The sequence below is a fragment of the Triticum dicoccoides genome, chromosome 5B (genome assembly GCF_002162155.2).
Source record: "Triticum dicoccoides isolate Atlit2015 ecotype Zavitan chromosome 5B, WEW_v2.0, whole genome shotgun sequence".
NCBI lineage: Eukaryota > Viridiplantae > Streptophyta > Magnoliopsida > Poales > Poaceae > Triticum > Triticum dicoccoides.
This window is the reverse complement of record NC_041389.1, coordinates 521,193,542-521,209,827: the sequence shown is the minus strand read 5'-3', so window position 1 is coordinate 521,209,827 and position 16,286 is coordinate 521,193,542.

Sequence of the window (16,286 nt, the reverse complement as noted above, 5' to 3'; positions counted from 1 at the left end):
GGAATTTTAGAAGAAAACAAATATTGCTTGCATGGCATTTCGAATTTTGTTCCTCTAAAACATTGCAATTTTCGTAATTTTGCAATCATCACATGGAAAAGTTAGAAAAATTGAATTTTATGAATTTTTTTACTCTAAAAAATGGCACATTTGATAACTTCTTTAAATAGCCACATGGAAAATCTAGAACATTTTGTACATACGACATGGGAAACTACAAAAGTTTTTTATTTCCTATAATCATGGCAATTTCTAGAAAATTTGCAATGATAACATATTATATTTCGGAATTTTTGTTCTCCAAATCATGACAACTTGTTGCAAATTTGGTAATGGTCACATGGAAAATTTAAAAGAAGTTCGAAGTAGTCACATGGCGACAAATTTGAAGATGCCATGAAAACATCATCTTAATTAATAAATATATTTATCTTTCATAGAAAAATTGCCATCTACCCATCACATGCACTAGGTGTATACACTAGTAAAAAAAGGGCTTTGCCTCCCCTTTAGTTCCGGTTCTTACACTAACCGGGACTAAAGGCTCTCCACGTGGCCGCTGCCTGGAGGTCCACCATTAGTCCCGGTTGGTAACACCAACCGGTACTAAAGGAATTTTTATGGTTTTTTTTTATTTTTTTTTATTTTCAAATTTCTGAATTATTTTAACCTCTCATCTCTAATCACCCCTCATCATCTAACTTCCCAGACGGTCACCCATCCTCTCACTACTCCAGCCTAAGCACGCTTAACTTCCGGGTTCTATTCTCCCTCGTTTCCAAGTCTGCACTTGTTGTTTTCCTGACAATAGTAAGATGTCAATCCTATTAACCTCAGGAATTTAGCTTGAGCAAGAAGTCACACATTTCACTGTTTGAGTTTGAAACTATTGGTCTAGAAAATAACACTAATATTTAGTAACACTAATATTTCTTGAATAATTAGTTTGACCATTGTTTGACCATAGTTTGACCAGATTTGACCAAAATTCAAAAAAACTGAAATAATTATTTAGTAACACTAATATTCTTGAATAATTATTTAGTAACACTAATACTTCTTGAACAAAAATTAAAAAAAAACTGAAATTTGATGAATTTTTTTGCCTCCAGATCTTAAAAGCCCCGTAACTTTTTTTCTGTTAGGTTTTTAAGGATTTTGATAATGTTAGGGTCTCCCCCCCTCCCCCCCGGTTAAATTTGGATGAAACTTTTCGAGTAGATGATTTTTCATATAAAAACCTTTTTCATCCGAGTTAGTATGCAAAAGTTATGCCCATTTTACTAAATTCTAGAGAGATTTTGCAAATAAAGTCGAAATTCATATTTGTAAATTTTCCCAACAACCAGACCACATATCACATGGGAAACTTATTTTCTTTTTTTTGACATTTTCATCATTTTCTTTTATTTTTTTTTAAATTGAAAAGGTGATCCAGGGGGAGGAGGGGGTAGAGTTTGAAAATGGGACCTTTAGTACCGGTTCGTGCCATGAACCGGTACTAATGCCTCAAACCCCATTAGTACCGGTTGGTGGCTCGAACCGAGACTAAAGGTCTAACCTTTAGTACCGGTTGGTGCCACCAACCGGTACTAATGGGCATCGCACCCTTTAGTCCCGGTTCGTGGCACCAACCGGGACTAAAAGGTCCAGATGAACCGGGACAAATGGCCCACGTGGCCCGGCCGGCCCCCTGGGCTCACGAACCGGGACTAATGCCCCCATTAGTCCTGGTTCTGGACTGAACCGGGACTAATGGGCTAACCCGGCCTGGACCAAAGCCCTCTTTTCTACTAGTGATATATGGCCAAAAAAGCACAAAGGACCAACAAATAAAAGTTGTTGTGCAAGAGAACCCCCCATCAAAATCCATAATTGAGATGAATTGCTAGGGCCTTGATCATACTTGATATGATCAATGAACTCAAGTTTTGACATGGAAAACTTGATGGAGTTGTCGGGGCACTACACTACATGTTGACATTCCCAACTCAACACAACAAGATTAGCCTCGACAACGACGAGTTCGGCGTGCCTCAGGACCCCGTGGAGCAGGAGCCCTTCAAGCGTCGGCTTATTGCCATTGCGAGGAGCCTGAAAAGGAAGCAACAACAGCTCAAAGCTGACCAAGATTTGCTCATGGACAGATGGACCAAGGTCCTGGCCACCGAGAAATACAAACTCGACCGCCCCGACAAAGGGCACGCACGGCATAATTCGCTACCCCAACCTGACCAGGAGAACCCAAGGCACATACCCCAACGTCAACTCACCGCAACGGTCCAAGACAATACGAAGGATACACAAAGAGGCATCCTCAAGCCTCGGCGCAATTTTCATAAACTTCAAGTCAGGGAAGTTGGTGCCAAATCCAGCAACTCCCAGTATGGTCAGCGGACAAAGAACAGCTCAAGCCTATCCGGCCCGCGCAACATACTCGATCAACCATGTGAAATTCATGGTACTCCTAAAAGGATGGCCAAGCACACCAATAGAGAATGCTGGATCCTCAAAACAAAGCGGCCGGCCGTGTGCCAGAAACAAGGAGGGGAGGAGTCCAACAACGGCGAAGTCAAAAGATCCTCCAGATCATAAAAGTACGGCCGATCTCCCCCGATCACATCAACCGTCCGGACAATATCAACCACGGCAATTTAATTGCAGTACCTCTAGACCTAGTAGTCTGGGGCTCCATCTCACATAGATCCCCCGAGGATATGAAGCCACAAATAACATCTTTTAAAAGATACCAGGTGCAAAAGCCAAAGTTTTATTGGCCCACCATTCTAATGGTTGTCCTCGGATCACCAAAAAATGTCACGCCAAAGAATAACTCTTCGGCACCTTCCCCTCATACGGTAATTTACCATATGTTAACGGGACGAACCACGTTGACTAGAATCCACGTGGTAAACCATTAGGCCAACCCCGTGTGATATAATCACACCTATGGGCAAGGCCGAACCCCGCCCTTAGAGCGGAAATCATACCGCTGACCGGAGTAACGAGTCGTGCCTGCCTATCAAAATTTTGATATGACAGCCAACTATCCGGACACCAACGGAGGAATCCGCGCTACTTCACAGTATAACGTCTGGGCTAACCAGGTTCCGATCAGGAACCCTCGGACCAACCACAAGAGGACGTTTAGCTGCCTTCAAGTATTTGCTTTTACAAACTAACTTTGACGCAGAACAGGATTAGCGACGTGGAATCGGCCTGGGCACACAAGGACAGCAACACGTAAGTGACCCCCCCCCAAAGAAGGCAGTCCGGATTCACTTCAAATCCATTCACAGCCCCCTCCAGTCCGGCCATGACAGGTTCCGCCAAAAACGCCTCTTTTCATAATCATAAATCATACTCATATGCATAGACATATCATCCTACTACAATGCGTAGACTTAAATAACACTTACCGGCTGTCGTTTCTCAACGACGCCTTTTTGTCAAAAACGGCACCCACGCCTTGTGTTATGCTCGATTATGCCGGGGGCTTCACAATACGGCAATAAAAGTCCGACCACCTTTCCGTCGCTCGGCACCCCGAACTTATAGCACTATATGCATTAGCTCCGAATCATGTCTTGGGTCATTGGTTGGGTTTGCCCGGCTCCCATGTTTTGGTACCTTACGTTCCGCCCCATCGGCTAAGGTAGCGTTGGGAGAACTAATGTGATTGTTGAAGGAAATATGCCCTAGAGGCAATAATAAAGTTATTATTTATTTCCTCATATCATAATAAATGTTTATTATTCATGCTAGAATTGTATTAACCGGAAACATGATACATGTGTGAATACATAGACAAACATAACGTCACTAGTATGCCTCTACTTGACTAGCTCATTAATCAAAGATGGTTATGTTTCCTAACCATAGGCATGTGTTGTCATTTGATTAATGGGGTCACATCATTAGGAGAATGATGTGATTGACATGACCCATTCCGTTAGCCTAGCACTTGATCGTTTAGTATATTGCTATTGCTTTCTTCATGACTTATACATGTTCCTGTAACTATGAGATTATGCAACTCCCATTTACCGGAGGAACACTTTGGGTGCTACCAAACGTCACAACGTAACTGGGTGATTATAAAGGAGTACTACAGGTGTCTCCAATGGTACATGTTGGGTTGGCGTATTTCGAGATTAGGTTTTGTCACTCTGATTGTCGGAGAGGTATCTCTGGGCCCTCTCGACAATGCACATCACTATAAGCCTTGCAAGCAATGTAGCTAATGAGTTAGTTACGGAATGATGCATTACATAACGAGTAAAGAGACTTGCCGGTAACGAGATTGAACTAGGTATTGGATACCGACAATCGAATCTCGGGCAAGTAACATACCGATGACAAAGGGAACAACGTATGTTGTTATGCGGTTTGACCGATAAAGATCTTCGTAGAATATGTAGGAGCCAATATGGGCATACAGGTCCCGCTATTGGTTATTGACCGAGAATAGTTCTAGGTCATGTCTACATAGTTCTCGAACCCGTAGGGTCCGCACGCTTAACATTACGATGACAGTTTTATTATGAGTTTATAAGTTTTGATGTACCGAAGTTTGTTCGGAGTCCCGGATGTGATCATGGACATGACGAGGAGTCTCGAAATGGTCGAGACATAAAGATTGATATATTGGAAGCCTATGTTTGGACATCGGAAGTGTTCCGGGTGAAATCGGCATCTTACCGGAGTACCGGGGGGTTACCGGAACCCTCCCGGGGGTTATTGGGCCTTCATGGGCCCTAAGGGAGAAGAGGAGAGGAGGCAAGAGGTGGGTTGCGCCCCCTCCCCTCCCTAGTCCGAATAGGACAAGGAGAGGGGGGCGGCGCCCCCCCCCTTTCCTTCCCCTCTTCCTCCTCCTTCCCCCTTCTCCTACTCCAACTAGGAAAGAAGGGAGTCCTACTCCTGGTGGGAGTAGGACTCCCCCTTGGTGCGCCCTCCTTGGCCGGCCGCCCCCTCCCCCTTGGCTCCTTTATATACGGGGGCAGGGGGCATCCTAGGACACACAAGTTGATCTACGGATCGTTCCTTAGCCGTGTGCGGTGCCCCCCTCCACCATATTCCACCTCGGTCATATCGTCGTGGAGTTTAGGAGAAGCCCTGCGCCAGTAGAACATCATCATCGTCACCATGCCATCATGCTGATGGAACTCATCCCCGACGCTTTGCTGGATCGGAGCCCGGAGATCGTCATCGAGCTGAACGTGTGCTGAACTCGGAGGTGCCGTACGTCCGGTACTTGGATCGGTCGGATCGTGAAGACGTACGACTACATCAACCGCGTTGTCATAACACTTCCGCTTACGGTTTACGAGGGTACATGGACAATACTCTCCTCTCTCGTTGCTATGCCATCACCATGATCTTGCGTGTGTGTAGGAAAATTTTGAAATTACTACGTTCCCCAACAGTGGCATCCGAGCCAGGTTTTACGCGTAGATGTCATATGCACGAGTAGAACACAAGTGAGTTGTGGGCGATACAAGTCATACTGCTTACCAGCATGTCATACTTTGGTTTAGCGCTATTGTTGGATGAAGCGGCCCGGACCGACATTACGCGTACGCTTACGCGAGACTGGTTTTACCGCCGTGCTTTGCACACAGGTGACTAGCGGGTGTCTATTTCTCCAACTTTAGTTGAACCGAGTGTGGCTACGCCCGGTCCTTGCGAAGGTTAAAACAACACTAACTTGATGAACTATCATTGTGGTTTTGATGCGTAGGTAAGAACGGTTCTTGCTATGCCCGTAGCAGCCACGTAAAATTTGCAACAACAAAGTAGAGAATGTCTAACTTGTTTTTGCAGGGCATGTTTGGATGTGATATGGTCAAGACGTGATGCTATATTTTATTGTATGAGATGATCATGTTTTGTAACCGAAGTTATCGGCAACTGGCAGGAGCCATATGGTTGTCGCTTTATTGTATGAAATGCAAACGCCCTGTAATTGCTTTACTTTATCACTAAGCGGTAGCGATAGTCATAGAAGCAATAGATGGCGTAACGACAACGATGCTACGATGGAGATCAAGGTGTCACGCCGGTGATGATGGTGATCACGACGGTGCTTCGAAGATGGAGATCACAAGCACAAGATGATGATGGCCATGTCATATCACTTATATTGATTGCATGTGATGTTTATCCTTTATGCATCTTATCTTGCTTTGATTGACGGTAGCATTTTAAGATGATCTCTCACTAAATTATCAAGAAGTGTTCTCCCTGAGTATGCACCGTTGCGAAAGTTCTTCGTGCTGAGACACCACGTGATGATCGGGTGTGATAGGCTCTACGTTCAAATACAACGGGTGCAAAACAGTTGCACACGCGGAATACTCAGGTTAAACTTGACGAGCCTAGCATATACAGATATGGCCTCGGAACACAAAGACTGAAAGGTCGAACGTGAATCATATAGTAGATATGATCAACATAGTGATGTTCACCATTGAAACTACTCCATCTCACGTGATGATCGGACATGGTTTAGTTGATTTGGATCACGTAATCACTTAGATGACTAAGAGAGATGTCTGTCTAAGTGGGAGTTCTTAAGTAATATGATTAATTGAACTTAAATTTATCATGAACTTAGTACCTGATAGTATTCTGCTTGTCTATGTTTGTTGTAGATAGATGGCTCGTGCTGTTGTTCCGTTGAATTTTAATGCGTTCCTTGAGAAAGCAAAGTTGAAATATGATGGTAGCAATTACACGGACTGGGTCCGTAACCTGAGGGTTATCCTCATTGCTGCACAGAAGAATTACGTCCTGGAAGCACCGCTGGGTGCCAGGCCTGCTGCTGATGCAACTGACGACGTTAAGAACGTCTGGCAGAGCAAAGCTGATGACTACTCGATAGTTCAGTGTGCCATGCTTTACGGCTTAGAACCGGGTCTTCAACGACGTTTTGAACGTCATGGAGCATATGAGATGTTCCAGGAGTTGAAGTTAATATTTCAAGCAAATGCCCGGATTGAGAGATATGAAGTCTCCAATAAGTTCTATAGCTGCAAGATGGAGGAGAATAGTTCTGTCAGTGAACACATACTCAAAATGTCTGGGTATAATAATCACTTGATTCAACTGGGAGTTAATCTTCCTGATGATAGTGTCATTGACAGAATTCTTCAATCACTGCCACCAAGCTACAAGAGCTTCGTGATGAACTATAATATGCAAGGGATGGACAAAACTATTCCCGATCTCTTCGCAATGCTGAAAGCCGCGGAGGTAGAAATCAAGAAGGAGCATCAAGTGTTGATGGTTAACAAGACCACCAGTTTCAAGAAAAAGGGCAAAGGGAAGAAGAAGGGGAACTTCAAGAAGAACAGCAAACAAGTTGTTGCTCAAGAGAAGAAACCCAAGTCTGGACCTAAGCCTGAGACTGAGTGCTTCTACTACAAGCAGACTGGACACTGGAAGCGGAACTGCCCCAAGCATTTGGCGGATAAGAAGGATGGCAAAGTGAACAAAGGTATATGTGATATACATGTTATTGATGTGTACCTTACTAATGCTCGCAGTAGTACCTGGGTATTTGATACTGGTTCTGTTGCTAATATTTGCAACTCGAAACAGGGACTACGGATTAAGCAAAGATTGGCTAAGGACAAGGTGACGATGCGCGTGGGAAATGGTTCCAAAGTCGATGTGATCGCGGTCGGCATGCTACCTCTACATCTACCATCGGGATTAGTTTTAGACCTAAATAATTGTTATTTGGTGCCAGCGTTGAGCATGAACATTATATCTGGATCTTGTTTGATGCGAGATGGTTATTCATTTAAATCAGAGAATAATGGTTGTTCTATTTATATGAGTAATATCTTTTATGGTCATGCACCCTTGAAGAGTGGTCTATCTTTATTAAATCTCGATAGTAGTGATACACATATTCATAGTGTTGAAACCAAAAGATGCAGAGTTGATAATGATAGTGCAACTTATTTGTGGCACTGCCATTTAGGTCATATCGGTATAAAGCGCATGAAGAAACTCCATACTGATGGGCTTTTGGAATCACTTGATTATGAATCACTTGGTACTTGCAAACCGTGCCTCATGGGCAAGATGACTAAAACGCCGTTCTTCGGAACTATGGAGCGACCAACTGATTTGTTGGAAATCATACATACTGATGTTTGTGGTCCAATGAATGTTGAGGCTCACGGCGGGTGTCGTTATTTTCTCACCTTCACAGATGATTTGAGCAGATATGGGTATATCTACTTAATGAAACACAAGTCTGAAACATTTGAAAAGTTCAAAGAATTTCAGAGTGAAGTGGAAAATCATTGTAACAAGAAAATAAAGTTTCTACGGTCTGATCGTGGAGGAGAATATTTGAGTTACGAGTTTGGTCTACACTTGAAACAATGCAGAATAGTTTCGCAACTCATGCCACCCAGAAAACCACAACGAAATGGTGTGTCCAAACGTCGTAATCGTACTTTACTAGATATGGTGCAATCGATGATGTCTCTTACTGATTTACCGCCATCGTTTTGGGGTTATGCTTTAGAGACGGCCGCATTCACGTTGAATAGGGCACCATCAAAATCCGTTAAGACAACGCCTTATGAACTATGGTTTGGCAAGAAACCAAAGTTGTCGTTTCTTAAAGTTTGGGGTTGCGATGCTTATGTGAAGAAACTTCAACCAGATAAGCTCGAACCTAAATTGGAGAAATATGTCTTCATAGGATACCCAAAAGAGACTATTGGGTACGCCTTCTATCACAGATCTGAGGGCAAGATTTTCATTGCTAAAATCGGATCCTTTCTAGAGAAGGAGTTTCTCTCGAAAGAAGTGAGTGGGAGGAAAGTAGAACTTGATGAGGTAACTGTACCTGCTCCCTTATTGGAAAGTAGTTCATCACAAGAACCGGTTCCTGTGACAACTACACCAATTAGTGAGGAAGCTAATGATATTGATCATGAAACTTCAGATCAATTTTCTACTGAACCTCGTAGGTCTACCAGAGTAAGATCTGCACCAAAGTGGTACGGTAATCCTATTCTGGAAGTCATGTTACTTGACCATGATGAACCTACGAACTATGAGGAAGCAATGATGAGCCCAGATTCCGCAAAATGGCTAGAGGCCATGAAATCTGAGATGGGATCCATGTATGAGAACAAAGTATGGACTTTGGTTGACTTGCCCGATGATCGGCAAGCCATTGAGAATAAATGGATCTTTAAGAAGAAGACTGACGCTGATGGTAATGTAACTGTCTATAAAGCTCGACTTGTTGCAAAAGGTTTTCGACAAGTTCAAGGGGTTGACTACGATGAGACTTTCTCACCCGTAGCGATGCTTAAGTCTGTCCAAATCATGTTAGCAATTGCCGCATTTTATGATTATGAAATTTGGCAATTGGATGTCAAAACTGCATTCTTGAATGGATTTCTGGAAGAAGAGTTGTATATGATGCAACCAGAAGGTTTTTTTGATCCAAAAGGTGCTAACAAAGTATGCAAGCTCCAGCGATCCATCTATGGACTGGTGCAAGCATCTCGGAGTTGGAATAAATGCTTTGATAGTGTGATCAAAGCATATGGTTTTATACAGACTTTTGGAGAAGCTTGTATTTACAAGAAAGTGAGTGGGAGCTCTGTAGCATTTCTGATATTATATGTAGATGACATATTATTAATTGGAAATGATATAGAATTTCTGGATAGCATAAAGGGATACTTGAATAAAAGTTTTTCAATGAAAGACCTCGATGAAGCTGCTTACGTATTGGGCATCAAGATTTATAGAGATAGATCAAGACGCTTAATTGGACTTTCACAAAGCACATACCTTGATAAAGTTTTGAAAAAGTTCAAAATGGATCAGGCAAAGAAAGGGTTCTTGCCCGTGCTACAAGGTGTGAAGTTGAGTCAGAATCAATGCCCGACCACAGCAGAAGATAGAGAGAAAATGAAAGATGTTCCCTATGCTTCAGCCATAGGCTCTATCATGTATGCAATGCTGTGTACCAGACCTGACGTGTGCTTAGCAATAAGCTTGGCAGGAAGGTACCAAAGTAATCCAGGAGTGGATCACTGGACAGCGGTCAAGAACATCCTGAAATACCTGAAAAGGACTAAGGATATGTTTCTCGTATATGGAGGTGACAAAGAGCTAGTCGTAAATGGTTACGTCAATGCAAGCTTTGACACTGATCCGGATGATTCTAAATCGCAAACCAGATACGTGTTTTTATTAAACGGTGGAGCTGTAAGTTGGTGCAGTTCTAAACAAAGCGTCGTGGCAGGATCTACATGTGAAGCGGAGTACATAGCTGCTTCAGAAGCAGCAAATGAAGGAGTCTGGATGAAGGAGTTCATTTCCGATCTAGGTGTCATACCTAGTGCATCGGGACCAATGAAGATCTTCTGTGACAATACTGGTGCAATTGCCTTGGCAAAGGAATCCAGATTTCACAAGAGGACCAAGCACATCAAGAGACGCTTCAATTCCATCCGGGACCAAGTCCAGGTGGGAGACATAGAGATTTGCAAGATACATACGGATCTGAATATTGCAGACCCATTGACTAAGCCTCTCTCACGAGCAAAACATGATCAGCACCAAGACTCCATGGGTGTTAGAATCATTACTGTGTAATCTAGATTATTGACTCTAGTGCAAGTGGGAGACTGAAGGAAATATGCCCTAGAGGCAATAATAAAGTTATTATTTATTTCCTCATATCATGATAAATGTTTATTATTCATGCTAGAATTGTATTAACCGAAAACATGATACATGTGTGAATACATAGACAAACATAACGTCACTAGTATGCCTCTACTTGACTAGCTCATTAATCAAAGATGGTTATGTTTCCTAACCATAGGCATGTGTTGTCATTTGATTAATGGGATCACATCATTAGGAGAATGATGTGATTGACATGACCCATTCTGTTAGCCTAGCACTTGATCGTTTAGTCTATTGCTATTGCTTTCTTCATGACTTATACATGTTCCTGTAACTATGAGATTATGCAACTCCCATTTACCGGAGAAACACTTTGGGTGCTACCAAACGTCACAACGTAAATGGGTGATTATAAAGGAGTACTACAGGTGTCTCTAATGGTACATGTTGGGTTGGCGTATTTCGAGATTAGGTTTTGTCACTCCGATTGTCGGAGAGGTATCTCTGGGCCCTCTCGGTAATGCACATCACTATAAGCCTTGCAAGCAATGTAGCTAATGAGTTAGTTACGGAATGATGCATTACGTAACGAGTAAAGAGACTTGCCGGTAACGAGATTGAACTAGGTATTGGATACCGACGATCGAATCTCGGGCAAGTAACATACCGATGACAAAGGGAACAACGTATGTTGTTATGCGGTTTGACCGATAAAGATCTTCGTAGAATATGTAGGAGCCAATATGGGCATCCAGGTCCCGCTATTGGTTATTGACCGAGAATAGTTCTAGGTCATGTCTACATAGTTCTCGAACCCGTAGGGTCCGCACGCTTAACATTACGATGACAGTTTTATTATGAGTTTATAAGTTTTGATGTACCGAAGTTTGTTCGGTGTCCCGGATGTGATCACGGACATGATGAGGAGTCTCGAAATGGTCGAGACATAAAGATTGATATATTGTAAGCCTATGTTTGGACATCGGAAGTGTTCCGGGTGAAATCGGCATTTTACCGGAGTACCGGGGGGTTACCGGAACCCTCCCGGGGGTTATTGGGCCTTCATGGGCCCTAAGGGAGAAGAGGAGAGGAGGCAAGAGGTGGGCTGCGCCGCCTCCCCTCCCTAGTCCGAATAGGACAAGGAGAGGGGGGCGGCGCCCCCCCCCTTTCCTTCCCCTCTTCCTCCTCCTTCCCCTTTCTCCTACTCCAACTAGGAAAGAAGGGAGCCCTACTCCCGGTGGGAGTAGGACTCCCCCTTGGCGCGCCCTCCTTGGCCGGCCGCCCCCTCCCCCTTGGATCCTTTATATACGGGGGCAGGGGGCATCCTAGGACACACAAGTTGATCTACGGATCGTTCCTTAGCCGTGTGCGGTGCCCCCCTCCACCATATTCCACCTCGGTCATATCGTCACGGAGTTTAGGCGAAGCCCTGCGCCGGTAGAACATCATCATCGTCACCACGCCGTCGTGCTGACGGAACTCATCCCCGACACTTTGCTGGATCGGAGCCCGGAGATCGTCATCGAGCTGAACGTGTGCTGAACTCGGAGGTGCCGTACGTTCGGTACTTGGATCGGTCGGATCGTGAAAACGTACGACTACATCAACCGCGTTGTCATAATGCTTCCGCTTACGGTCTACGAGGGTACGTGGACAATAATCTCCTCTCTCGTTGCTATGCCATCACCATGATCTTGCGTGTGCGTAGGAAAATTTTGAAATTACTACGTTCCCCAGCAATTGTGTCCCAGTTCTGCCGGATGAGCACCTCAGTAGAGAAAGCCGAAAACCGACTGTCGTGATACAGTGAGAGCTGGTCAGCTGTTTGAGAGGTTGTAAAATCCTTAAAGATTTATTCTGCATAACGCTATTATAAATGCAGAGTGCGAGGGATCGGTCTTCCGATCAGGCGACAATAGAGCCCCTAGTGCGGTCTTCCGACCATACTCGAATTCCTATGGCTAAGTGAGAGTGGTAAAGCCCTATAGTCCGATTGCCTGGTTCGTGGTGAGGAACACCTCCTTAAAAGGACCCAGCCATGGGATAAAGCGTGTTCAGGTATGTCCCGAACACCCCCATATTTCTTTCGTGGGGGGCAGAAGCCGACGACTGGCCAACTCTCAGGATTTACATACACTAAACAGCCGCACAGGAAGAACAAATGTTCAAACAAAACAGGCAATAAATAATAAAAGTGCCATTATCCCACATTACAAAGAATGGCAGGAGTACCCTCAGGGAAATATAATGTCTTTGGTACACTTATCCGCCACAAGGCGGGCTCCCTTTAGTATACCTTCATAGTACAGCTCGGGCTTGCGGTGCTCCTTACCCTCTGGCGGCCCCTCAGTCATCAGCTTCTCTGCATCAAGCTTCCCCCAATGCACTTTCGCACGGGCAAACGCCATGCGCGCACCCTCTATACAGACTGATCACTTAGTAGCATCAAGCCGAGGACAGGCGCCCACAATCCGCTTCACGAGTCCGAAGTAACTGCTCGGAATTGGCTCCGCGGGCCACAGCCGGACAACCAAGTCCTTCATGGCTAGTTCGGCCGCCTGGTGCAGTTCGACCAGCTGCTTCAGCTGATCGATAAAAGGCACCGGATAGTTCGGCGTCAAATACTGTGACCAGAAATCCCTCCCCACAGACTTCTTCTCCTCGGTCCGGTAGAATTGGGAGGCATCTGATATACTGCGAGGCAGATCCGCAAACGCCCCTGTAAAAACAATAATTCAACTCGTCGCTTAGAGTTCTCCCTATTATCATGTACAAATGGCCATGAATACAACAGGCCTTACCAGCCGCAACCTTTTGGGCCTCCTGGATGTCCCGCACAGCACCTCGGGCTTCTTCCCGAGCATCTTCCGCGGCTTGGACAGCTTGGGCGAGTTCGGATTCTTTTCCTACTAAACTCTGCTCCAAGCCCTCACTTTTCTTCACAGCTTCCTGGAGCTCCCGCTCAGCTGCGATGACCCCGGCCTCGTGTTTCTCACGAAGTGCCTGTTCGGCGGCAGCCTTCTCGTAGGCATCAGCCACAGCCTTCTTCAGTGCCTCATACTCGGCACTCGCTCCTAGAGCATACAATACAAATACTTTTCACTAGGCACAATTACTCATTCGTGACGCATTCAAGACAATGTTTCAACATACCTTGCTTGTCCTCCAATTGCTTCTTTACACGGCCAAGTTCTTCTTCGGCCCGCTCCAAGCTCTGCTTCAGTCCGGACACTTTCGCACTATGAGCGGCCGTCTTCTCTGCAGACGCCTGCTTCCACATAAAGGGTTATACGTCGTTAGCAAAGGCTCCTGCAAAAAGCAGTGGGTTTGATCCCCTGTCCGGCTCTTTCTCTCTTTCGCCGGACAGTGTATCAGGGGCTACTACTCATACTATGACGATTCCTCAAAGGTTTCTTAGAAAACATACCTCAAAGGCCTTTATAAGGCCAAGGCAGGACTCATTCAGCCCGCTCTCGGCGGACTGAATCTTTTCAATCACCGCACCCACGAGGGACTGATGTTCATCAACGATAGATGCGCTCTTTAACGCTGTCGATAGACCGCCAGGCAGCTCTGCTTGGACGGAGGTTGCCGGCGGAGTAGGCAAGCCTCCCACCGTCGAAGGTGGCTGCTCGCCCGATCCTGGAGCCTTAGAGGTCTCCAGGACCTTGTCCGGCTGTGGTCCAAACCCGAGATCGCCCCCACCGTCGACACGCCGAGAGGCTGCCGCCCCTGTGTGTCCGGCCCCAGAGACATGCCTCCCCTGGTCCGGGCCTCGTTGAGACGACACCTCAGTGTCGCGCCTGGACTTCGGGGAAGGGGCCTCTAGAGGCGTCTCGCTCGCCAAAGCGTCTGAGCTCAGCGAATCCTCTGATGAGGACTGTCTGGCGTGAGACCTCTCCGGGCTGTATGACATATGGCGACAATTAAAGCTACTGTACTCAAACGACCCTGGATGCATATGCATGTTCGGATGTCGGATACTTATGACTTTCCCAGGGGCTGGGCCCTGGGATCCCACTCTGGACTGTTATCGGTAGCCGTGGTGGATGCCTCTGGGTGGGAACCTCTCCCCCTCTTGGGCGATTCAGCCTCCAGGGACGAGGGAGCCGACCTCTTCTTCCCACCTCCAGAGTGAGGCTCGTCCTCCTCTGCTTCCTCCTCTTCGTCTTCGGAAGAAGGATCGTCGCTGGAGTCTTTGGATTTTGCGTCCGAAGCCTAGCGGCAACGGAGGCCGCTCCGGGTTTTTTTGACCTTCTTGGAAGCCTCTTTCTTTGGCGCCTTGTAAGGCGCGGGGACCAGCATCTTCGTCAGAAGAGGTTTGGTCGGTTCCTCCGTTAGCGGGGCCGGACATTGTATCCGCTCCACCCTTTTTATCCATCCCTGGGGTCATGATAAGGCATGATAAAAATGTCTCCCTCAGGACATGCCAACGGAAGCATGGATAGACAGAGCGTAGTTGTAACTTACCGGGCTCGCAGAATGGGATAATTGATACCCACGGTCCTCGGCGGGGCCTGACCATGATTTGCCGGACTTAAAAAACACCTTCCAGATATCCTTGTGGGAGGAATCATAAAGCTCCCGAAGGGTTTGGTGCTCGGTTGGGTCGTACTCCCACAGATTACAAGCTCGACGCTGGCAAGGGAGAACCAGGCGAACTAACATCACCTGGACTACGTCGACGAGCTTGACGTCCTTCTCGACCACACTCTGGACGCGCTTCTGGAGTAGTGCAGCTCGTCGGACGAGGACCAGTTCGGGCCCTTCTTGGTCCAGGACGTGAGCCGTAGGGGGGCTCCGGATCTGAACTCGGGAGCTGCAGCCCACTTTTTGCCGTGCGGTTCGGTGATATAGAACCACCGCTGCTGCCACTCCTTGACGGAGTCGTTGAAGGCACCCGTCGGCCAAACGACCTTGGGCATCTTGCTCACCATGGAACCGCCGCACTCCGCGTGCTCGCCACTCACCACCTTGGGCTTCACATTGAAAATCTTCAGCCACAGGTCGAAGTGAGGTGAAATCCGAAGAAAAGCTTCACACACGACGATGAACGTCGAGATATTGAGAAAAGAATTGGGGGAAAGATCATGAAAATCAATCCCATAGTAATACATGACTCCACGAACAAATGGGTGAAGGGGAAACCCGAGCCCGCAGACAAAATGGGGAAGAAACACGACTCTCTCGTGAGGCTCCGGAGTCGGGACGACTTGTCCCTCCGGTGGGACACGGTGGCCGATCTTCTTGGCCAGGTACCCGGCCTCCCGGAGCCTCTTGATATCCCTCTCCTGGACGATAGACGCCATCCATTTGCCTCCTGCTCTGGATCTGGACATCATTGGAAAACCTCTCTTCGATAAAAAAGAAGAAGGCTTGGGCGTTAGGGCTCGAACAGAGGGGAATGGGCTAGCGGAAGGAGAAGGCGTGGGTAAAGAGGAAGAGACCTTATCTCTTTATAGAGACGGTGAAAGCTTTTTGCGCCTCCCCACTTGCCTGGTGAACCCGCTCATTTCCCACTCGCCGTGATTAGTGGTGCGGTTGGATTACCCATACCCGTATTGATGAGAAACCCATAATAAGGGGACACGATCTCTCCTATGGAA